The 24,465-nt window shown below is 42.6% G+C and overlaps 1 long non-coding RNA gene across 1 annotated transcript; it reads left to right on the top strand.

Moving 5' to 3' along the window:
* Window positions 1–4,948: 4,948 nt before the first annotated feature.
* Window positions 4,949–9,761, top strand: LOC121684677. Its single transcript, XR_006023169.1, has 3 exons — window positions 4,949–5,003; window positions 5,358–5,359; window positions 9,676–9,761. It is a non-coding gene; the product is annotated as an uncharacterized LOC121684677 (long non-coding RNA).
* Window positions 9,762–24,465: the final 14,704 nt, after the last annotated feature.

The raw sequence follows: 24,465 nt of genomic DNA, 5'->3' as shown, positions 1-24,465 counted from the left end.
CTCCTAAACATCGCTCTGGAAGGGCTTTAATGATATCTGACTCTGCAAATGAGTTGTCATTAATTTAATTCATCAGTCAGCACTTTGACTGACCTTGAGTTTTTTAGACAGGAAGAACCGGTTCCCCTCAAAGACAAGAATACAACACTTCGCCTCACTTACCTCTGCACCAGAAATTGTCACCCAGCACATACATACTCCCGGATTTTATTAATACGAGTAATATACAAAGTCAAGAGGAAAAAGACATATGCATAATTCATCATGGCTGGACATGTGTGGAAATTAGGAGGTAACCTTGGATTGGACCAAACGTGCAATGGAGCCCTGATAAGATCTGGATTCTCTGATGGCAAAGGGAGAAACAAAATAAATAAATAAACCACTCATGGGTTAATTAAAGTGGTGATTTGAAATTACTTTTAAAATTCTGTAGATGCGGATTAGATGGTCACGCAGGGCCAAGCGGTGGCGGTGGTGTGCGTGGGGGTGGGGAGGGGGTAGAGAGAGGGAGAGGGAGAGGGAGCCCAGTCAGATTCTAAAGTAATCCCTCCATCTTGCCTCAGCACCAGGATGGAAGCTTTAATTAATTAAGGCATAACCCGTTGGAAAAAGAAGCCGTAATCTTTAAGCCTGTCCTCTGAAAAAAAGCTCCCTTTTAATTTCTCCCTCATGCTTTATGACTTCCGTCTTGGTCCAGTAATGTCCTCCTGGATGGCCGGTTGGCCAGCGGGCTTCGCTGCCTCGTTACTCAAATCTCCGTCCTTTCCCCCGATCCACTTACTGATACACCTCCTTTCCCCCGATCACATACCGGCCCCCCACAATCCTTTTACTCGTTGCTCTGCATCTATTTGCTGCTCCTCTGTCTTCCTTTCCTTCTTTTTAAGGTGTGATCTATATTCAATGACAGACTAATGAGTGCTCGCCTATTTCAGGGAGCCTCATCACGTCATTAGCAAAAGAAAAGAGCTGAATGAATAAAACATCTAATGTGGAGACAGGGCCCTGGCAACATCACACAAGACTTATGCTGGGGTAACCAGGGAGGAAGCATGGAGGTTTTCTCTCTTTTTTTGCCTGACAGGAGTCTCTTTCCAGTTAATTATGAGGGTCTGGTGTGCACCTCACTTCATTTGAGAGGACAACTGGTGGAGATGGTGAAGGGAGGAGCTCTGAGTGAGACATAGAGAGAAAGGGGAAAGCAGGGAGAGAGAGAGAGAGAGAGAGAGAGAGAGAGAGAGAGAGAGAGAGCAAGAGATGCAGATACAGAGCCGAAGAAAGGCAGAGGAAGAGGCAGAGTCTGGAATAGTGTAAGGGAGGGGGTGAGAGAAACAAAGTTAGAGAGAGGAAGAAAGATACAAAGTCGAAGAGAAAGAAAGAGAGTTGGAGTGAGGAAGATTTAGGGGAAGAACTGAAAAGAGGGAGAGAGAGAGAAAGAGTCTGAAGAACACAAGTGAGATAAAGAGAAAGAAAGGGAGCAAGGTGGTGGGCATTGTGTTTGACGCTCTTAAGGGGGCCTCTGTGGATGTGGTTTGTGTCTCTGGGCGGCCCGGTGGGGCCGGCACGTGTTCTAAGGTGATCGCAGGCCTCCCCTCGGTTCCACGAGCCCCCGTCGGCCCCGGTGCGACGTGGGACTTTCAGCTCCGTCAGCTTAATTGGCCCACTTCCCGTCGGCATGACGCCCCGGCCCCAACTTAATTGGTTCCTTTTTGGTCGTGCCGGCAATCCCATTGGACAGGCAACACAGTGGGTCGCCATGGACACACTGGGCGCTGGGACATGCATTCCGGGACAGAAAGCGAGCAATAGCTCCTATTTTCCGACTGGACCTTGAGTTAGTGCTGTCTCTCCCCGCACAAACAACGCCCACAATACCTCCACACATCTCACTACACATGAACCTGCACGTACTGCTGCATTAGCCAGGACAGCCAAATTCATCTGCAGGGCGCCAGTGAAGAGTCCCACTGCCAAGACTCTCCTGACACCTCCTCTGCCTGTGTATTTTAGGGTGATTCGTCTGGTGAGACATTTCCATGCTGGAAATGCAAAGAGATGGGCCCCGGCATGTCAGTCGCTTTCCTGCGGAGAGCTCTGCCACCACCGCCTCAACACAGTGCCGGAGACACCGGAGCCTTTTCTTCTCATTTGCGTATCGACAGCTAGTGTCACTCTGCCGTTGAGGCCGGGCTGGGCCCCAGTGTCACCGTGTAATGAGGCCTCGGGAATGTGAGGCTCCTTCTATCCCCCATGTGCCCCAGTAATGAGGCTCGAAATACATCAAGTACTCTCTCTCTCTCTCACACACACACACACACACACACACAGCCAGGTGCATGTGCACAAGCAAAAAGACACACACACACACACACACACACAGACAGACAGACACACACACACAGCCAGGTGCATGTGCACAAGCAAAAAGACACACACACAAACACAAATGTATGCATTGACACAATCAGACAGCCATACACACACACACACTGAGACACACACACTCACAGAGTCTGGTCGTCAAACGACAGCAGCATAATGAGCACTTTCCCCAGTCCCAGAGGTCACTCTCCTCTCCGTGGGTATGCTGTTGTCTAATTGTTTGTGTTTGTTTGTTTGTCACGCCATCCTCTTCATCCTCCTGCCAATACCACACAAGTGTGGAGATGTGTCTGATAATATAGAGGGTGAATGTGAGTGTGTGTGTGTGTGTATTTGTGTGAGCAGCTCCAAAGACTCTGTGGCAACTAAGCTGCCAGGGAGAGTACTTTTGATGCCTGATGTCTGACTCTTCACACAGTGACTCTTATGTACAGTATATCAACACACAGGGGGAAGAAAGTGGCATAATAACAATGACACCAGCCTGTACTTACAGCCATGTTTTTTTCCCTGGTGTTGTCACTTGAGTACACATTTTGAATAAGGATGTTTGTCTGTTCCAGTCGACTGTCTGTGATTGAAGTGTTTATGAGACATGTTTATCTAAGTTCAAATGATCTTCAAAATTGATCCTTGCCCATGCCACAAGCTCATCAATCCTCTTTAGCAGCCTTGTGCATGCAACTGTCTGGAGAATGACCGTGAAGTTGTTCATGTAGCTCTTTAACTGTTATGCTATTGTCCCGATGATGACGATGACCTCAAATGCTGTCACAAACAGGATGGGGGATATTGAGCGGCCCATGGCGGTACCAACTTCCAGATGTTGCCACCCTGTGGTGAAATCTTGGTGGGCACAGCATAATTGGAGTTCTTTAAAGAATCAGGCTAACAGACATCTGATGCAGTCAGGGATGTAGAAGAACTCCAACAAGTCAATGAGTTGAAGGGGACAGACCTGTATGCATTAGCAAGGTCCAGCCACACAACGAGCAGGTCACTCTTATCTGTTTTTGCCCTCAGTTACTAATGGTACTGGGCCTGGAATCATGTTCTATGGTCAGGTGAAATGACAATCAAGCCTTCTGGCAACACTCAATGTAAAGAACCTTATGCCTAACAATAGCATATGGTGGATGGTCTGTGATGTTGTGGAGCTGTTTCTCTAATAAAAATCTAGGCCCTAGGAGCCTCTTTAGGGTAGAGCTATAAGGTGTAACTCCATGAACACCTGGACATTTTAAATCAAAATGACACTAAAGGCACACTGCTAAGACACTAAAAGTGGGTCAAGATTCGATCATCCAGCAGGTCAATGAATCCAACATATGTCCAGATCAACACAAAATGGTTTACTGAACAAAAAAGTATGTTTCTGCCACCATTGTACTGACCGCACCTGTGTATTTACTGCAGTACCAATGAATCAAAATCAGATCAATGCTTTAGTCAGAAAGAAGAATGAAGAAAAAAGAAATGCATTTCCATGTATAGCCCGCACCTGTGCATTAACCTCACAGCTGAGGACATTTTGCTAAATCAATGTCTAAACCTTGGTTAATATGGAGCGTACAGTATAAAATGCATACAGAAGAAGGCATTCATTTTGATTGGTTATTACTTAATGCCGCATATCATTACAAATGATAAAACAAAATACAACTGCTGTATTTGGAAAAAACACTGCAATTTGTAACAATTTATTACAAAATGCAGAAAAACTAATTACATATTGCCTGCAGGCAGTTTATAACAAAATGTTTCAGATAAAAAAATGTGTCAGATAAAATTATAAAAATATCATTACCGCTATTACAAATGTGTTATTACATAATGAAGTGAAAAATTACTATTATTATTTTATTATCAAGTTATAACATAATGTGGTGTTACACTGTCCACCATGTCTTCAGTGAGAATGTTCAAGAAAAAAAAATGCATCCCTACAGAATGACGGCCTATATATACTGTATTCGGGTGTAATAACCACTTTTCAGAACCAATGAGGGAACTGAATGTGTTCGAAGGAAATCATGAAGCTCTCCGTGTGCTGTTGAAACAGCAACAATTGATTATAAAACCCGTGTAAACCTAATAACTCTGACTCGGCTTAATATGGAAAAGGTTCACGTCAATGTAATATTACTATCTATATAGGCTGATATCTTATGAGAATGCCCCCATCATCATTTCATTTGACTCGTTAGCTCTAGGAATAATGTACAGGTCACTGACATTTGCTTGTCCAGACCATCGCTGACAAACAGTCCACTGCTATATCGCCTAATAGCCTACAGTAGTCAGTTCTGCTGTAGCTTAAACACTTCCCTTAAAAATGCTGCTGCCAAATTTGTGATTGGTTACATTGATAGGGATCACATGGTGAGTTGTTGATGAGACTGAGACCATTTAGCGTGTTTCCATCCAACTTCTTAATGCACATTTAATCTATTCGAATAAGAAATCCCAGTTGGAAACACGTGAAATGCGCATCAAAAATCCTAATGCGCATCTATATTTGATTCGCTAGAGGGGGGTGGATTAACTCTCGATGCGCATAAGGTATAAGGAAACGGTTTATTCGCATCGCGTGACGTAACCTTCAGAGAATCTCAGCAGTCTCGCGCCAGTAGGCTACAGTAGCACGTCCTGAACCCTTTTAATGCAACGAATGTGGCACTGGACGCCTGTAGACGACATGGCATCGGAGTCCGATGAACCTGAGGAGGCCACGGAGGCCAGAAATGCCTGGTCGTATGAGGAGACACTCACATATTTGAACCTGATAAAAGAAATGAAAATTTTAAAGATTATTGACGGTAAACAGCAGCGAAATGCAGACACATATCACGACATGGAGCAAAAAATGAAGGAGAAGGGGGTCACTAAGCCCTGGAAAATTTTGCGCACCAAATGGAAAAATTTAAAACAACGATACATGGCAGAAAAGAGGAAGAGAGGAACAAGTGGAGCTGTAGGAAAGACCAATTTTACCTATTTTGAACTAATGGACGACATTATGGGAGCTAGACTGATAGTCACAGCCATTACTACCCAAATTAACACTTCAGGTAAGTTTTTGTCTTTATTATTGTCCTGCATTATGTGCTAGTTAGGCTAATATTGGTCATTGCTTAGCATACAGATTGCCTATTAACTGACGTTCTTTCTTAGGTGATAGCCAGCATGAAATCGACGTTGTTGATGTGGGCCTGGATGAACCACCAGAGCAAGCTGTGGAATGTAAGTGTAGGCCTATTACAAATATTACAAATGGTTTGACGTTTTGGAGGGTAACTTTTGAAAGGTGGGTCATGTAGGCCTACTAACCACCCCTTTGAATGTGTGTTGATGTGTGGCTTAATGGGTGAGGTTATTTCATCAATGTAGGCCTGGACACACCTACTGTTCCACGACAAGGCAAAGACCCTCATAACCCCCCATCTTACCAATTACAACATGCAATTCTCTGAAACCTACTACAGTATACCATAATTCCAAACCCATGCCCATTTCTTGCTACGAGACAGAAGGCAACTGTTCCAACCCCAAATAAAAACCTTAAATCTAACCCTGAACCAGTAGGCAAGGGGCATGTGACAGCTGATTTGCAAAAAAGTTATCACAACAAACACAGTTGCACAGTTTGTATCCCAATGTGAAGACAATAACATAATAACCAGCTGAAAGTGCCTGGTAGTATGTGTGCAATTACAGAAAGTAGGGGTAATAGAGATCATCCATCCCACAATGGGCGCATTCAATTATACTGTTACTGAAAACATGATGAAGTTAGTTAATTATTCATTCCCCTGGGGTGAATTCAAAAGAATCCAAAAAACATTTATTTGTAGTAGATTTTCTTTCAGTTTCTCTACAAACTAATTGACATACAACAAAAACGTAACTTCTTTCTGTCATTCTAGTGCCGCCTGTGGCCTCCGAGGCGACCTCCGAGGAAAGGCATACCTTCCGGAAGCGCCACCGACCCACAAATGCTACTAACATGGAAATCATGTTTGAAAACTTCTTAAAACAGAATGAGGAGCAGCATAACGAAGAGCAACAGACCCTGCAGTCACTGTCAAGTACATTGAATCAGGCCATGCAATGTTTTGAAAGGTGTGCTCAAGCTGCTGAAAGGCAGGCTCATGCTTATGAGATGTTAACGGGCATGTCCATGCAAAGGAGCATTCCTCCATTGTCACATACGTACCCACTCACTTCTAACCCACCTTCCTCACCCTACAACATTTCTAATTGTCCGACACCTACAGTACACCCTACTACTCTAACCCACCTACACCTCTCCACAATTCCACCAGACTGACACCTTCACCTTACCACATTCAACAATCACCATCAGATTGCACCAATCATAATGCATCACAACATGATCCTGCACTCAAGTCTGCTCACGAACCACAATCATTCAGTACTTACCTTAACTTGGACTGAAATATGCATGATTAGTTAAAAAATGTTTACTATCACATTACAATAAACTTGTAATGACACAAACACAGAGCAGAGTAGAAAGAAAGCATTGAGTAGTTTGTCTTTTTATTTCATTAAGATTTAACCTGTTCATATAGGTTGTTCATAAATGCTATTTTGGATATGTTCACAGCATTGATATTTGCTGTTTGCTGTCAAACAAAAAAAACAGAGGATGACAAGTAAAGGAGGATGACTATAGCAGTCAGTAAGGAAACATACATTATATTTTAGTTTACAAATGGAGAATGAATAAATGAACCAAATGATTAACCAATAAAAGGCAATAGTGGGTAACTCCTTGTGTTTTGAGTTTTCTTGGCTTTGGCAAAAATACAGGATTATTCATCTACAGCAATTAGTGCGTGCCACAGTGCTGGACCCTTGCAACCACGTCTCACCAGGGCTTCGCGAATTTCTATGGCTGCTTCGGATGGCTGGTCCTGATGGGCTGGGTGATGGGGTTGCTGTAGTACATCTACATCTAATGCCTCCCTCCTAGCTGGCAGCCTGATCTTTCTCTTTTCGCACATGTTGTGTAAAACCACCACTGTTGGCATGAAAGTGTGGTGTATGTCTGACCTCTTTGACAGGATACGCCACCTTGTTTTTAGATTGCCAAAAGTGTTCTCCACTCGCACACGTACCTTGCTGAGCTGCTTGTTAAACAGTTGCTTTTCCTCAGAGAGGTTGGGCCCAGAAAACCCCTTCATTAACCAGGGCAAGAGTGGGTATGCTGGATTCCCAGCAATAAAAAGGGGCACCTGCACCCCTTCTATTTCTGTTTGGCTCTGTGGTAGTTTCTCTGGATGACTATAAACAGGGTTCTCGCGGATCCTAAAAAAGTCTTAAATACAACTTTGGGATTTTAAGGCCTAAAAAAAGTCTTAAATTGTCTGGAATGTCTTGAATTTTCGAAAAGGAGGTGAAATTCGAAATTGAAGATGTTTTTCACGGGTGTCATTAAAGGAACCGTATGTAAGAAATGTATTTCAATTAATCATAAAATGGCCCTGGTATGTCACTAGACATTAAGAAATCATGTTCATTTCAAATACTTATATCACTGACAACAGTAGTCCGGCCAGGATATTGTCATTTAAAAAGTGGAGTTGCAGCCCTCAACTGATGTTGATGTTGTGTTTTGGCCTGATGTGCCACCCTCCACCTATCTACTAATTACAAAGTCAGTAGTGTTTCGACATCCAGGTTGGCAACCTCGAGTCAGGGGGGAGGGGGAGGGAATACACCGCTCTACAGTAATTTGAAAGTGATTGCAGTACCAGTTTTGGCCACAATCTTACATATGGTTCCTTTAAAGGTGTGAAAACGATAAGAATATGTAAAAATATGTCTGACGTTTTCGTGGTGTAGCCGAGGCCTGAGAGATACGCAGGTAGCCGTGAGCGGTAGAGTGAGAGGAAGAAAGAGTAGGCCAGTTAGCGATAGGGTGGCCATACGTTCGGATTTAGGCCGGCCGGACATACGGATATTACAAGCCCTGCCGGCACAGCCTCAAGCCGGACGCTCATTTGTCCTCCTTTTTAGAGTCTTATTTGCTCGGACGCAGCATTGTTTCACAAACTATAGACACGAAGACTGCTGGTCATATTATGCGCGGACCGGTGCTTCTGTCACTCGTCTGATAATTTGCTGCGCAATTTATGAAGGAACCACAGACCGACAGAAAAAGAAAACGTTTTCGCAATCAGGAGGAAATACACGTGAAGTTGATCTGTTTGCATCTTTCCAGCTTTCCACTTTCCAGACCCTAAAGTTGGGTATTTATAGCTGTGAAGGTAATTCATACACAATTATTGTCTTTCGCCAAAATATATTTGGTAACTTCTGTAGTCATCTAAAATAGGGTGGGGTTTAAAATTAGTAGAAAAAAACTATTGCATAAAACAGTTTTAGGTTGCCGTGGTATAGTCTTAATTTTTCCATTTAGATGTCTTAAAAAGGTCTTAAAAGTCTTTAAATTTGGACTTAGATACCCTGTATGAAGAGAACATCAAATTAAAGGGCTAAACCAATATTTTCAAAGTTGTTCCTTATTATGACCGCCGCGCAGCCCAAATTTCCGTCAATGATTCCCGGGACACTGAAAGACCGGGGTACTCGAAACTTGGTGGGCATGTAACCCCACATGGATAGCATGGAACCATCGTTTTTCGTTTTGATCTGTAGCCCCCCCGCTGGACTGGACCCCCCGAAATGAGGGTAGGGCAGACACAGTTCTCTGTGAATATCTTGAGAACTGTAGGGCCTAGGATGACCATTTTTTTCCGTATGTTTGCCTCCAGGGGTCATGTTAACCCATTTCATGTGCACAAACAGATACACACGCACACACATACATTCACAGTAATCATACGTATGACACATACTCACACAGTAGACATATGTACGCTTGCATGCACAGGCACATATGCAGGCACACACACAAGCACACACACACACACACACACTCACACACACACACACCCACACACATAACATAAACATAACACAAACAATCAAGAATTTCTCAGAATTATGAACAGGCAAGATGGAGGTGGGGTTGTATAAAATGAATTTTACATGTGAAATCTATGAACTAATCATGTTTTGGTACTTGTTGTCTAGCAGATACCAGTGAGAATTGAGTGTGGATAATGCAATTTAGTGAGACAAAATTTTTGTGGAAAAAATGTGCTGGACTGGGCGGCGGTCATATTTTGTACCGCTCTGCGATACATCTAGTTATATTATCATTAGTAGTAGTAATAGTAGTAGTAGTAGTAGTGACAGCAATCTCTTGCGCTTCCCCAACATTAGGCAACTTGATGTGCTCTCTTGCTTGTTCCCGTAGGGCAAAACAAACTAAATACACACATTGGTGCACAGTTGTTTTGCTGACGCCAAAGGTGTCGCCAACAACTCGGTATTCGGAACACGTCGCAAGTTTATACAATGCGATGGCTATGCGCTCGTCTGTTGGGATAGGCGTCCGACAACGAGTAATCGGGGCAACAGCCGGGCCTATCATTCGGCATAATTCTTCAAACCCGGATTTATTGAGTCTAAAACTTTCCACCCACTGTTGGTCAGTGAAGTGCGACTTGACCAAAAAAAAAAACTGCTGAGACCTTGGTCGTTCCCAAGTGTATGGTGGTCTCCGGCGATGGGAAGCTGCCAACACCCGAGCGCGCAATATAAGCATTCTCCGCCTTCTCCTTCTAATCGATATTAAATGAAATATTTTTGAAATGACGGAATTAATTATTCCGACCGCAGAGAAGAGGGCGTCCATTTTACTCAACGTAGGCAAACTGTCCCCAAATAATTAGAACAGGTGTTTGAAACGGTGACTAATGCGCAGCCGTGGCCCACTGGTTAGGACTCTGGACTTGTAACCGGAGGGTTGCCGGTTCGAGCCCCGACCAGTGGGCCACGGCTGAAGTGCCCTTGAGCAAGGCACCTAACCCCTCACTGCTCCCAGAGCGCCGCTGTTGTTGCAGGCAGCACACTGCGCTGGGATCAGTGTGTGCTTCACCTCACTGTGTGCGGTGTTTCACTAATTCACGGATTGGGTTAAATGCAGAGACCATTTCCCTCACGGGATCAAAAGAGTATATATACACTTATATGTATGCGCATTACCACAGATGCGCATCACTAATTCGCATGAGTTGGATGGAAACACGCGATATGTTGTAGTGAAACCATTAGAGTGAATCAATCAAGACATGACAATGTATACATTTGATTACATTCCATGTTCCTAGCTAACTTCTTCTGTGGGCATGTGGCAAGCATGTGACAGTAGGCCCACAACAGGCCCACACTTCCATGAAGCAGAGTAGCTGATCAAACTCACGATTGAAAGGATTATCATCAGCTTGGGAATTAGGATCCTGTGAGGGACCGAGGCGACCACCCCACGTTTAGGGAGGTGCGCCACTGGATTAGGTGGGGTTGAGGGAAGGCAGGAAACAGCAGTTCCGTACAAAAATATAATTTATTTTGTCCATAAGCAAACAGGCAGATCCAGGAGCACAATAGGGGTCCAAAACATGAAATACAGGGTTCTTCAGTCGACAAACAAACACGTACCATGCAACTAGGCACCCGGAACCTACTCTTTTAGGCTGTCCAAACAAGGCGACCTTGTAACCTTGCCTCACAACAAGCAAAGTTAACTTAATATTAAACAAACAAACTCTATGACTTCCCTGATTTCTGGACCTCAAGCTTGACCTCAAGCTCGACCTCAAGCTCGACCTCAAGCTCGACCGCATGTCTCCCTGGTTCTCCTGTGTTTCCAGTCTATTGTATCTCTCACGTGTGAAATAAGCCTGCCTTTAAATAGGCTAGGCAATTACCCAATTAGGTCTGGGCTAAACCATTATAGGGAATGCAAGGGGTGGTGGTGGTCTGTACCATTAACCCAATCACAGTTAAAATCAACACCTTAATACAGACACATACATATGAAATAAACAGCCATAAACCTGGAATTGAGTGCAGGTGAGTGTTTGGCTGCAGTCCATGGAAGTGTGGCACAAGGCAGTTTTGCAAAAGTTTGTCGTAGGGGAAAAGGAGAGGACTCCTTTTCCACAGATTCTTACACAGGCACACTAAAAAAGTACAGCCAAGGCCAAAGCTGGAGCTAGTGCTGGCTTTATGCTTCCAGAGAGAGAGATTTCAGCTAAAGAAAATGAACCTGTCAATACCAAGAGAGCTCTATGGGTAAAAACAACCAGAGCTACAGTTCTTTATGAGACAACTTCATCGTTATTGGTTAATTTCTTCCTTCTCTATTTCTGTTCGCCACAGTGCCTAGAACTAAATATATAATGTAAAGTGCAGCATCCAGTTTGTGTTTTCAAGTTTCTACCCATGCACACTGTGTTTTCCAAAGAATGTCGAGCACAGCAAAGCTATCAGCTGGATTCGAGGGAAATCAATCACAGCCAATGCCTTCTCTGGACGGTGGTTTGTTTTTGACTCTGTTGTCTGCAGCCTGTGAACATCCCTGCCTATGATTGCACCCCCCCCCACAAGGTGTGTCTTATTTTCAAAGGAGTTTTTTTCATTTGGGGCCTATCTTTCTGCCTCCTCTACTTTGACTCTATTTGTGGTTCTCTCTCTCTCTCTCTTTCTCTCTTTCTATTGCTCACTGCTCAGAAAAGTTTCTCCAGTATTGATGTAGCAACTGCCAAAGCATCTTTTTTTTTTGGTGGGGGAGATAGAAAAAATTGAGAGAGCGGAGCAAGAAAAAAAAGAGAAAAGATTGAGGCTACAGACAGGATGAATGAAAACATGGTGAATCACAGCCAGCACTAAACCAGAGAAAAGGCATCCAAGCAAGCAGATTTTCCCCCACTCTTCTCTCCCCTACACAATCGTCTTCATCACCTTCATCCATTGTCATTTGGCTCCTTAACGCTGTGCTCCCATAATCTGGCAGAATGACTCACTGTTGTCGATCACAGCAATCTGTCCCTCTTGGGAGGCCCGACCTGGCTCACCAGCTCTGCCTTTGATTACAGTAACCTTGCCAGAACTCATTGTGGTAAGCATCAGGATGAGAGAAGGAAGGAAAAAAGGCTGCGGTGTATCATGACAATTAGTGCCAGGCTGTCAATCTGCATGTGGCAGTAATAGGAACTGAAAAAAAAAGTAATTTTCTGGAGGTGGCAGAAATCTCTTCTCTGTAGGAGGAAATGTACGATTATTAATGTTCTGGCTAATGGACTGTATTTTGTTTTTTTAGACCTTCTTTCCCTCTCAATAGAGAATGTTTCAATGCTCCAAAAGTGAGTGTGGCTAAACTCTCTTAAAGCGTAACTCTCACCAAAATGCAACCTAGGGTCTTTTTGTAAATGTACCCCAGTCAAACTTTCGGTTAAAAGCATAATTAGACGGAAGCGGCACTTTCAAAATTGACCGTATTGTCGTTTTCTGGTCAAATGGCCTTTTGAAAGGGAGTGCTAGGGGCACTATGATCACATCAAAATGGCATTGCATCAATTTTTGAAACACAACATGAAACTCTAAGTATCACCAGGGTCTCTACACATGAACTCAAGCATTGAGAACGTTTGTTTGTGTACACAGAGTTTACTAAAAAGAAAGGTTTTGAACAACTCACATGGTTTTTTCGCTCGCTGCCATCTTGCCAGTCAAGAAGTGAGATGTCCAAAACCTTTCTTTTTAGTAAACTCTGTGTGCAAAACAATGTTCTCAATGCTCGAGGACATGTGTAGAGACCCTGGTGATACGTCGAGCAAAGTTAATCTTGAAAGTGCCGCTTCTATCCTAATTATGCTTTTAACGAAAGTTTGACTCGGTACATTCACAAAAAAATCCTACGTTGCATTTTGGCAAGAGTTACGCTTTAAACCCATTATTCACAGACAAGGTGATTTCCCCATATTGAACCTTACAGGATATGAACAGTTGCTAAACTAGCATAGCAAGGCTTCAAGATTATTTGAAATGGTACAGTATATATATTTTTTACCCTTGTAACTGAAGTACACGTAACATTTTTTTCTTCAAAATAGAAAAAGAATGTAGGTGAAGAGTTTCTTGCAGCCACTGCATCTTAGTCAATGTCACTTACTAGCCCCCAGTTGCACTAAACGTCATCCGGATTATCCATGGCAAATGTGCAGAATACTGAGAAGAGGTGTTGAGCCAAGTGCATTGGGAAGACATGACAAGAGATTAGCTATTCTAATCTGCATAATATGAGGGAGGATGGAGGAGCGCATTAGCATGTGTGAGGTGGTACATGTAGCTTTGCATGGTGCCCTTTTCCCCTCCTTTCCTTGCATTCGAGTGAACAATAACCACTGCAGGTAAATTAATTAGCGCCACCGCTGTGATTTTGAGAAGGGCCTAATCTATGGGCTACCCCTAATTAGATTAATTTCCATATTCACCACATCAAAAGGTGCTGGAACTAGGGTGTACTTGCACATGCAATATGGTTCTAATTCCACTCGAATGGGTCCCTACTACATGCTCAACTACTCTGCTTCTTTCGAGGGCTTGGAATAGAATCAATTTCTACGTTAGCATAATAGGTTCCTCCCGCGCTGATGGCATGGTGGGTTTGTAATTGGATCCAAGTGCCATATGTGCACCGACACCACTGCGTGCAAGTCATTAGTTCTCCGGTGTCATAGTCAACAGCTCCTATCTGATATCTCTCTTCTCCACTAATCAACATGCATTGCCAACGCCATGTCTACAGCTTATGATAACATCAGGTCTATGCAAGATCACAGGAGTTGTTTGAAACACGCTACTCTGAATGTGTTATTGCTAGAAAAGGATGATAACAAAACGAAAAGCTAATCTGCAATCTGAGAAGGAACATGACAGGCATTTACATGAGTTATTTATGATTTGTCTTTCTTTTTTGACATTATTTACTAAGATAGAGGTGGTGATGTTTCCTTTCCAATACATCAAGACATGAACACTAATACCAAGTCTGCACATGATAAGGATTGTGTATTTTAAAAACTCCAAGGAAACATCTGTGAGTTTAGAAGATATGGGACCGATGCAAAAGGCTTACAGCCAGTGTGAGTTTGGATTATACTAATAAATCTCACACAATCTAAATTACACATAGAATTTCAAGAAGAGATAAGAAACATATTGCTAATTTCAAGAAACTGCCCATGACTTCTGAGCGACAACTCATACGACGGGTAGTATAGACACTGAATAATCCTTTTTATCAGTCATGGTTGGAGCTCTTTATCATAGTCAAGGGACAAAAAGGTCAAATGTGTTACAACAATGTGTTTCATGCTAATTTAACATTTCTTCCAGTCAAGTGCTTTTAATTTTCTTTCTCATGTCTGCCTTTGATTCATGTCCCTGGAAAATTTCAAACCAATTAATTTGATGTTTATCAGATTAATCATTATGCCTAAAATAACCACACCAGTGTATAATCTTTGAATTCTTTGTACTCCGTGTCGGATGGATTTTGAGGAACAGTCATGAGAATCCATGGAAATATGGACTACAGCGTCGTATTGAGGTGCGAGGCTTTGTGTGTGTGTATTTAGGACAGCCATGATTGATGGTGTCATGTGTTCTCTAAATGTTATGGCCATTCATCAGTTACATAACAAGATGTTTCCCTTCAAAACAAATGCTGCATTAAAATAAACATAGACCCATCTGCAGAGACTGACACAGGCTGATACATCCACCCACAGCGCACAACCTACCTTCATATCTGCTGTAAAAGAAAATACATTATAGGAAATACTGTCAAGTTTTGAAAAGGTGGCAATGGTGTAATATATGCTAATTACAAGTCAAACCACTTCCCAAACATTCTACCTCTCATTTGTCTAATTACTTGTGTTCAGCAAGAAAAGCTAAAATGAATAACCCTGGTGAAGTCAAGTAATTTCTAAAAGTGGCCTTCACTTGTTGAAAATATTATTGCACATTGCTATGGAATTTATTGCACCGTATTCCAATTAGAGTGCTTGATTCAAACTCCTGCCTGACCCAAACACTGTTCAAGAAGTTGCTTACCATGTGATAGACTGTTTGTTTGCCATTAAATACAAACCTAAAAATACAATAAAACTGAACTGTGCTGTATTTTGGCACAGTAATTGTATATGTCACTTCAACATACGTGTAAATATCAACATATGCATTTACGACACTACAAAACACCTTGTAAATATCAACATATGCATTTACGACACTAAAAATGGTGTGGGTCATAAAAAATACCAAAGAATAAATTAAAAAAGTTTTAATTTACCCGCATTATCTCTGAATATACCTACTGCTCCCCCAACTCTGAGAAATGACAAACGTGCACTGACTGCGATACACAAACAAACAACCGACAGGGCCTGTTTATCCAGCACAAATGAGCACAGTAGTGTCACTGTTGTACAAGCAGTTGTATGCATAATGTAAGAGAAGAGACAAAAAAGAGCTTAAAGTTAGCAGGCATTTAACTAAGTCTCCAGCTGTTTTTTTGTTTTGTTTTTTAAAAAAAAAGAGCTTTGGCTGATGCAATGTTGTGGAACTGTATTTATAGTAGAGATGAGAAAGAGAGCTTGTTTTGTTTAGGGGAGATCGGTGGACTTCTATTGAGTGTTGACAGACACGTTGAGGGGGTCTGTGGTCACGCATAAGATGACAGGCTATGTAATCACACCAGCCATGAGGCAGAGCCGCTCTAATGGTGTCGGGTCAGTGACCCCTCCAGCTAAATGCATAGTTACTCACCGCAAATGTAGTCCAAGGTGAGAATGGACACCTCATGCCACATCTTCATCTTTACTTGGCTGAGCCTGTTAAAGCAACAGAATTGCCTCCTTCCTTTTCTCTCTCCTTCCATCCTCCCCTCCTTCAATTCTTTCTTTCTCTCTTTTTCAGAATTGCTCATACAATTCCACGTTTCACAGTGATGCGTGCATAACAGTTCCTCAAACACCTTTGACTGTTACGGGGGGTGGGGGGATTGGGGGTGGGGTCTTTGCAGAAGAAGGGGACTCATCTATATCTTGCACAAGCTCTGTCTTCACCCAACGCCATGGTTGCCGCCCCCACTTTGAGGACTGCTATATTTGCGGTGGTGGGCAGCCGTGTGGAAAAACCCATCATCGTGGCCAGTAGAAGTGGAAATGAAGTCGGCCGAAGTCGAGAGAGCCAACTTCACGGGAGGACGGGGGGGGGGGGGGGGGGGCAGGAGGTCCTAGCTCAGGTGAGCCCGAGGTCTCTCATGGATATTTTCTCCATTTCAAAACAACACTTCCCACCAGTGGAGGGGTCTTCCAGGTTTGCCAGGCCCTGCGATGTGCTCAGAGGCATAAAAAATGAAACAACTTTGTGTTCAAATGCCTCTTTCAGCCTTAATTTGAATTGCTAAAATATTAGCTGGAGCAGGAGCTCCCGGGCACCAATCGATAAGTCATTGCGATGCAGGGCAGCACTGGCAATTAGAGCAACTGAGGAGCTCCGACAAATAATATGAGGAGCTGGAAGGGACAGGCTGAGGCCAAACACTCTGGCACATGGTACGGTGCCCTAGTGTGGTCAAAGCAGTAATTCAGAGTAATATGCACTGGCATAATCTTCTGGTTTCTATTTTTACAGGAATGCACAGAACGCTGTCTGAAAACCTCTTTCACTTTGTTTCCTAATGTCTCTCTCTCTCTCTCGCACACACACACACACAACACATCGTCTGCATGAGACTCATCCTCCCTCCCATCTAACCCATTCCGTAGCACATCTCCCATCCCTGCACTGTGCGCAATAACTCATTTGCCTTTTGTCACCATTCCTTTGACCGAGTGCACTGGCATTTATTATTTATTGTGCTTAGATTCCCTTTAAATTTGCCAGCGCATTAGTCTTCAGCCATTTACTTCTTTTGCTCTTGACGCTGCACAATGTATGAATTTGTTGTCACATGCAATGTATTTCTGTTTGGTCCCAATATTCTTCTTAAAGTTAGTTTTCAACTGGAATGTTTTCATGTAAACACCTGCCATATTCTTGCCCAATGACAAAAGGGACACTTTCTACATTCACTTCACTTTCTCCTCTAAAGCACTATTTTATGGAAATGTGTGGACTCTTATTTTAAAGCTGTTGTACTGTAACTCTGGGCATGTCCTTTGTCTGGATGGACAATGTCAAATGTTAGCCATTTCATCCACATGACTCCATTGTTGCTGGAGATAAATCAACTCACAGAGCACCTGGACTTACTGTACATGCTTGAATAATGGGTTGCATAATATGATTCTAGATTTTCAGTAGATGTCTGAAAATAGAATAACGTTAGCATTGGTTGGATGGTATATTTGAAATGCGGTTGAGATTTCTGTGGATATATTTTACATCCTGTTTATGCTATTTCCATCATCTGTATCAACAACAAGCATATTGAAAATGACAAAATTGTGACTACAATGAATGGCATCTTCAAGAACCTTTTAAGCATCCACGAGGAAGCATTATGCCACTAGATTGAAGTACTCAATCTCTTTACAGGTAAAATAATTCAGTCAATCTGTCACTGTAAGGCTCTGTTTTGTGTTATTCAGCAATTAAATGGACCAGCAGTACCCATAAACCCTACCAGACTAGTGCCATGCCATCTTATTGCATCTGAGAGGCTATCTCGGCAATGTGAAGTGTCTCCCTGGCTATTACTTTAGTCCTTTTATTCTTAGGAACCAATACAAATCCAAATACTTAATAAAGTTGATGATAAGGAATTTTTCAAACCTGAAATATAAATGTGTTTCCCAAGAAGCAAGCATTCTCCTTTTTTTCATTTACATGCTTCTTCATAACTCCATACATTTCAAGTCCCCACTGAGCGTTGAACTGACAGCTTGTTAAAAGGTTCCAAATGTTTTATTTCAATGTCTCACAGAGCTGTGAACATGTACATCATATTGTATTACAAACTACCCTCACACAGTTCAGAAAGTATAGCAGATATATAGACTTCAACCTTGCAGACATGGGACCACCACCTTGGATATTGCTCTCTCAGAACATTGTGAAACAAGCCATACAACCAGTACACTATGACCACAACAGAGCAAGCACAGACAATTTGTGTAGGGTGTAGGGTCATGCTTTTTACTCCACCAGTTGCTGTTTGCTACTAGTGGAGAAGGCTGCATTGAGTCATGAGGATACATGCACACACGCATGCACACACACACACACACACACACACAGGCAATAGGAAACATATCTAACACACACATACAGAGAGAACATTAAAAGGGGTCTGGTTCTATATGCACAGTACATACACAGCTCATATTGAATCTCTGCTTCCCCTCATTAAGAGTGAGCCATTTTCCCTTCCTTATTCATTTCCATATATCTTCTGCCACAATTTTCTCTTTTGTGATTCTTGTAAGGATTTTTTTTCTTCTTCCTGGAGAAGATTGTGATTATCTTGGTGCAACTATTCTTAACTCTTTACTCAGTGGCCCAGACCAGTGCTATTCCTGTTCTTATGGTAATTTCTCAATTATTCCAAAGGCCAAGTCATACTATTAGGATCCCAATAGCCATGCTAATATGCATGTAACTACATCTATTTTAAGGGCGTCAGCAGTACTCAGCATAGATGCTATCATGAATAAGGCTCTCAGACAAGCGTAACAGCTCGGAGCTAAAGAGAAAAGCAGATCTCTTTGTGAGCTTGGGCACATTAATTCATAGGCATTGAGCAGTCCGAGTCATTAAGTCATTGGTGACATATTCTCAGCGAGGCTATAGAGCGAATATATTCTAACAACACATTTCACATTTTAGAGAAAAAAATGCCATACATTAGCATATTCTTGAGCAGCAAAATTGTATTCTTAAAATTAAGTTAATGTAAGAATGTTCTACTGATGGCTCAATGTTCGTGTGGGTGTGGCATGGCAGTCTAATGCTTACATGTCACCATCTCATAAACATCACATGAATATGTGTGTCAAATAAATAATAATAACAAAAAGATTTTGGTGAATATTATCTCATGGCTGTGTCTTTAACTACACACACCATTACAGTTGCATACACACATAACATATATCAATGTAATCTCAACAAACTGTACTTAACAGCAGTCTGTATCAATAATAACGTTATGTGTCCACAGCCTACAAGTGTCATTGTATATGCATACAGTACAGTATTACTGTATTCTTCAGCTCAAAATAAGATAAACTGTTATGAGAACATCATGAAGAGTGATATGCACCATGTTCATAAAACAGGAAAAAATGACAATACCACATCATGACATACAGACAGTCGGCTGTTGATGATTGATCATGTGTGGCCTGCATGGGTGAAGAGTCCGGTCGCCGGCTCACTCTGGCTGTGGCTGTCACTGGCCTTGTGATCCATGTTGGCGACCCAGGCATCAGTTTACATGAGACGAGCAGCCTCGGAAATAGGTGGCTCCGTGGAGCCCAGCTCCTCGCTGCATTCCCATGTCTTCAGGGGAGGGAAATTGCATTCCAAAATGAACTCTATTTTTCAGCTCCAATGTTATTTTCTTATCCCATTGGAACGCCCGTGGTGGTCAGCCAGGGCTGGCAAGGGGAATGCTGGTGAGAGATGTTAACAAATGATCAGTCTGGAGCTGTGGGGCGAGGGAGATATGGGTAATTTCAAGATGCTGTACAGTATATGTCTCATATCACACACACACACACACACAGAGCCATCTCACACGCACTGATATAGAGATGGACTGCCTTCTTGGGCAGACTGGCACCAACTGTTTAATCAATAAAGGAAGCACATACCTCCTCAGCTGACAAAGGGATTCAGAGATTATCTTATTCGCACGAAAGCCTAAATGTTAATCAAGTAAATAAAGATCTAAAAGATCAATAGATCCTTCCTACTTTCAACATCTCGGCTTTTATTATGTCTTGTTAGGCAGCTCCCATTCTCTCATCAGTCTCCAGAGAATAACACCTAATCTTATCTTACTGATGCTGTGGCGTGCTGTTTATTAACTTTGCTTTCATGACCTTATTTGAATTTATGGTCCTTTGTGTTGTGACTTTCAGTGTTTTATATTAGACTAGGTTCTTTATTAACTACAGTATGCACAGAACAAAAAAATATCATTCTTAATGATCTTAATGTAACTTCTTAACTTATGTCTTAATTAATTGACTTACTTTACTTCTGATTTGATTGACAGCCTCGGTGACATGTGGTGGGAAGTTAATCTATACACCTCGGGAGACAAAAGACATGGCGTCAGTAAGTAAATAACGTGGTGTAACCTCTTTAACCGTGACAATCAGTGTGCATCAATCACAATCTGAAGCCACCTGTTCTTTTGGTGCTCTAAGCGGATTTTTTAATCATATGCTCACATGACTAAGGGGTCCAGTGTGTTGTTTCGTCAGAGGAGTCGGAAAGAGGTGCTCTCTGCATAATTGACCAAATAGAAACAGCCTCTGGAATGGGCCGGTGCCAGATTCCACTCCAACTCTCTTATGAAATCAGCCGCTGTGGAGATTTATGGATGAAGTTGTTGTTTTAGAGTGGCCATTTGCCTTAGCGGTTCTTTGTGCAAGTGGTGGCGACAGCTCACGGGGTTGCTGTTTAATATAAAACAGTCTACAATATCTTAATCTCAACGTCCGGAAAAATCTTTCATGAAATAACCCTTAAATATGCCGGGGAAGAAATGATAAAAAAACAGCCAATCAAGAAATTAATTTATGAACAAAGCACTAATGCATTTTGCACTGGCAGAAAACACCCTCACAAAATGGTTAGAACTATAGCACATATTGTTTCAGATTTGCTCTGTGAATAAAACTCATTGTCTGACTGAACCACAAACAACAAATTATTTGCATTCAAATAAAAGAATGGAAAACATTATACACAAATGTAGGTACACCAAATATTTAATAACACTCTTACTGTATCTCTGACTCCCTTTGCCTGGATTTCTCTAAGCAAATACAACATAATTGCAAAAATATATTTAATCTTCACGCTCCCGGGACTCCCCTGTAGGAAAAAAAATGCTGCTCTGTTTTGAGTTATCTGTTACTTCAGCCATTTGAATAAACTGCCTGTGTTGCTTGAGCTGCGGTAATTGAGGCAAGTTTGCGAGCGGGGGTTCTTGTTTGTAGTTTATGCAGATCACAGTTCTTACATTTTTCCCCTTCTCCTCCTCCTTCCCCCCTCCCTACTTCAATTTGAAACGGGCGCACTTCAGCTGTCTCTTCTTCCCTCGACTCCTCTCCTCTTTTTTTTTTCCGCCACCGGACGCGTCTGAGCCCGACAAGTTAATACCAGTGTAGACTAAGAGATGTGCTTGCGGTGTCCGGAGATGACGCATGGCCTGGATGCTTCTGAGCCATGTAATACACACACACACACACACACACACACACATCAGCGTGGACGGCAAAGCCCACGCTCAGATGACCTCTAACAAACAAACAACAACAAACCAACAAACACAAAAACAAACAAACCAACATATCAAACGCTGGGACCAAAGGGTTATTATACAGCCCTTTAAATTGCTTGCCTTTTGTGTCATCATCCTTGACAAAGGAGAGAACTTTGAGGTATGAAAAGGCTCTGTGCGCTGCGGTGATAGATCAGCAAAGCCACCTCACAAGAGAGAGGCTCGGGAGAGTGCGCACAGCTGATACTTATCTTCTTCCCTCAGCCCACACACAAGAGGACATATGCTTTTAAGTGTTTACTTCGACACACACACGCACTAAATAAATAAAAAAAAAACCTGATAAGCCTACTTAACAAAGCAGATCTCTGTTTTTGTTTCTCTCCCTCTTAGCCAAGGCCTCCCACCAGAATGGTTCATCGACTCAGAAAATCGCCCTCCTCCAGTTGCTTTTAGACAAAATATCCAGAGGCTTCGAAAATTGGAGAAACAAAAGCAGAGCTTCAGGTGGAGCAAACATCTCTGTGTTCCTTCCCGCACTAGGAAAAAAAAATCAGAGTGGGAGACGGGAAACAATCTCAGTGAAGCCAGAGCCGAAGTAGCACACAAGCTGGGGAGCAGCGTTCAATAGGCTGAAATGAGAATGTGTTCAGTACAACCACCATTCTCATGAATATAACATGAATGCTGTTTTCAGACACAATATCTTTGTTGTGTGCGGTCAACTCAAAGGTAATAGTTTTTGGAGATGTTTAGGCCTATTTATGCATCATCTTTTACTCTCTGTCACCCTGTCTGTCAATTCCCCTCTCTATCGTGTTATCTTCAGCAGGCTTTTGCTCCTGCATAGTCGAATTAAAGGATTTCAGCTATTTATCAACCTGTCTCTGCGAATAAGTCGGTTTCTAACCTAATATATCCCAGGTTATTACAGGTATAGTACACATTTAGAACAGTTGGAATTACAGCTCACAGAATTGTTTGAAAGCCATTGCACAGATCACATTTCCATTTGTGAAACTTAATTTAGTACTAGTGGATCAAGCATGATCATTGAACAAGCCAATTCGCCAAACCATTGTTATTTTTGTACCTATGTATAGTGCCTGTGCTGACTGCTGGAGAGGCAGTTTCAAAGTTGCCAGTAGACGGATACATTGGGCAGGAATTCAGGAAGGGAGGCAGGCAGGTAGGCACACAGACGGAGAGATGTTGGCTTCGATGGAAATATGATGATGGCTACGCACTGAATATTTGACAAGAACCATCACATAAAAGCAGCTGGTACGGAATGATAGAGGTTGGTATACAGGACATCAGAGATACACACACTGGATGGATTTACAAGGCCACGGAGGGTCCATGGCTCAGAGCGAAAAAGGCCTACCGAATTACCATGCGGCTCAAATATTTCATAGAGGTAAGGGTGGGAAAAGAAAAAAAAATAGATCAGTTGCAAGCAGAGAGGTTTACAATTCATCAATATCCAACAGGGCTGCAACTCACTGCAGTGTAACCTTTATTTTTAGAACATTGTTCTAGAATCCTCCTCCTCTCCACTCCTCTCCTCTACTGATGGCATATTTTTCTTCTGAGCAGTGGCAGCTTTTCCCCGGCCTACTGATGGACTTATCCCGAGCCGGTAGCGCTCTGTCCTCTCTGTCGCACCGCTGGCAGGACAGACACTCCGGGCATGTTTACTGTGCCGCGTTTATCACACGTTTTACTCGACGTCCCCGCTCTGGTCCCTCTGCTGTCTTTAAGCGGCCTCCCGGTAGAAAGTGATGCACTAAGCAAAGGCGAAAAAAGGCTGCCAGATGGCACGTCAACTGCAGCAGCCCAGTAAAACCCGTGCAGTAAAACACTGGAGGTGCGCGTGAAATTTCAGTCGTTTAGCTAACGTAATCTTTTTTGTTTTCTCTGTCACTGTAAAAGTACAGAGCTAAGACTCGAAGGCGAAAACAGACTTTCTGGGAATGGGATTGCTTCAAATGGACCTAAGGCAATTTAAACTAAGTATCATAGTTACCACATACCCTCTATTTACTTGTCAGCCATAAGAGGCATGCATCAAACCTCCTGTCTATTTCTCATGTAACAAGTAAGACACTTGCTCCTATAATCTCTAATGAAAATAAAAAAACAGTGTCAATCATGCTTCTAACTGTGTGTTAAACAGGTCACTTTAACGAACAAATTAGCAGGGACAGGTACTCTGCTCTTTAAAAAAGCTGACAAGGCCAATCATCCTGACAGAATCATTGAACCATGGAGTGGCGTAGTCATAGTGTGTGTGTGTGTGTGTGTGTGTGTGAGAGAGAGAGTGTGTGTGTGTGTGTAGGGGGGGGGGGGGGGGGGCATGGGGGGGGTGTCAGCCCAGGGGTAGCCTTCAGCATCTACATTACATTACTAGATACAGTAAAGCACCGCCACTCAGCCGATAACATCCTCCTCTCATCCCTCACCAATGAAGGTCCTAATCTTGACAGACGAATGACCTAGCAGCAGGGCGTGAATCAGTGATGAGCGACGAGAGTGTGTGTGTGTGTGTGTGAGAGAGAAAGACAGAGAAAGAGAGAGAGAGAGAGAGAGTGGGGAAAGAAAGAGAT

The sequence above is a fragment of the Alosa sapidissima genome, chromosome 15 (genome assembly GCF_018492685.1).
Source record: "Alosa sapidissima isolate fAloSap1 chromosome 15, fAloSap1.pri, whole genome shotgun sequence".
Classification (NCBI taxonomy): domain Eukaryota; kingdom Metazoa; phylum Chordata; class Actinopteri; order Clupeiformes; family Clupeidae; genus Alosa; species Alosa sapidissima.
The sequence above is the reverse complement of the archived record's forward strand: the minus strand, read 5'-3'. Positions and strand labels throughout refer to the sequence as shown.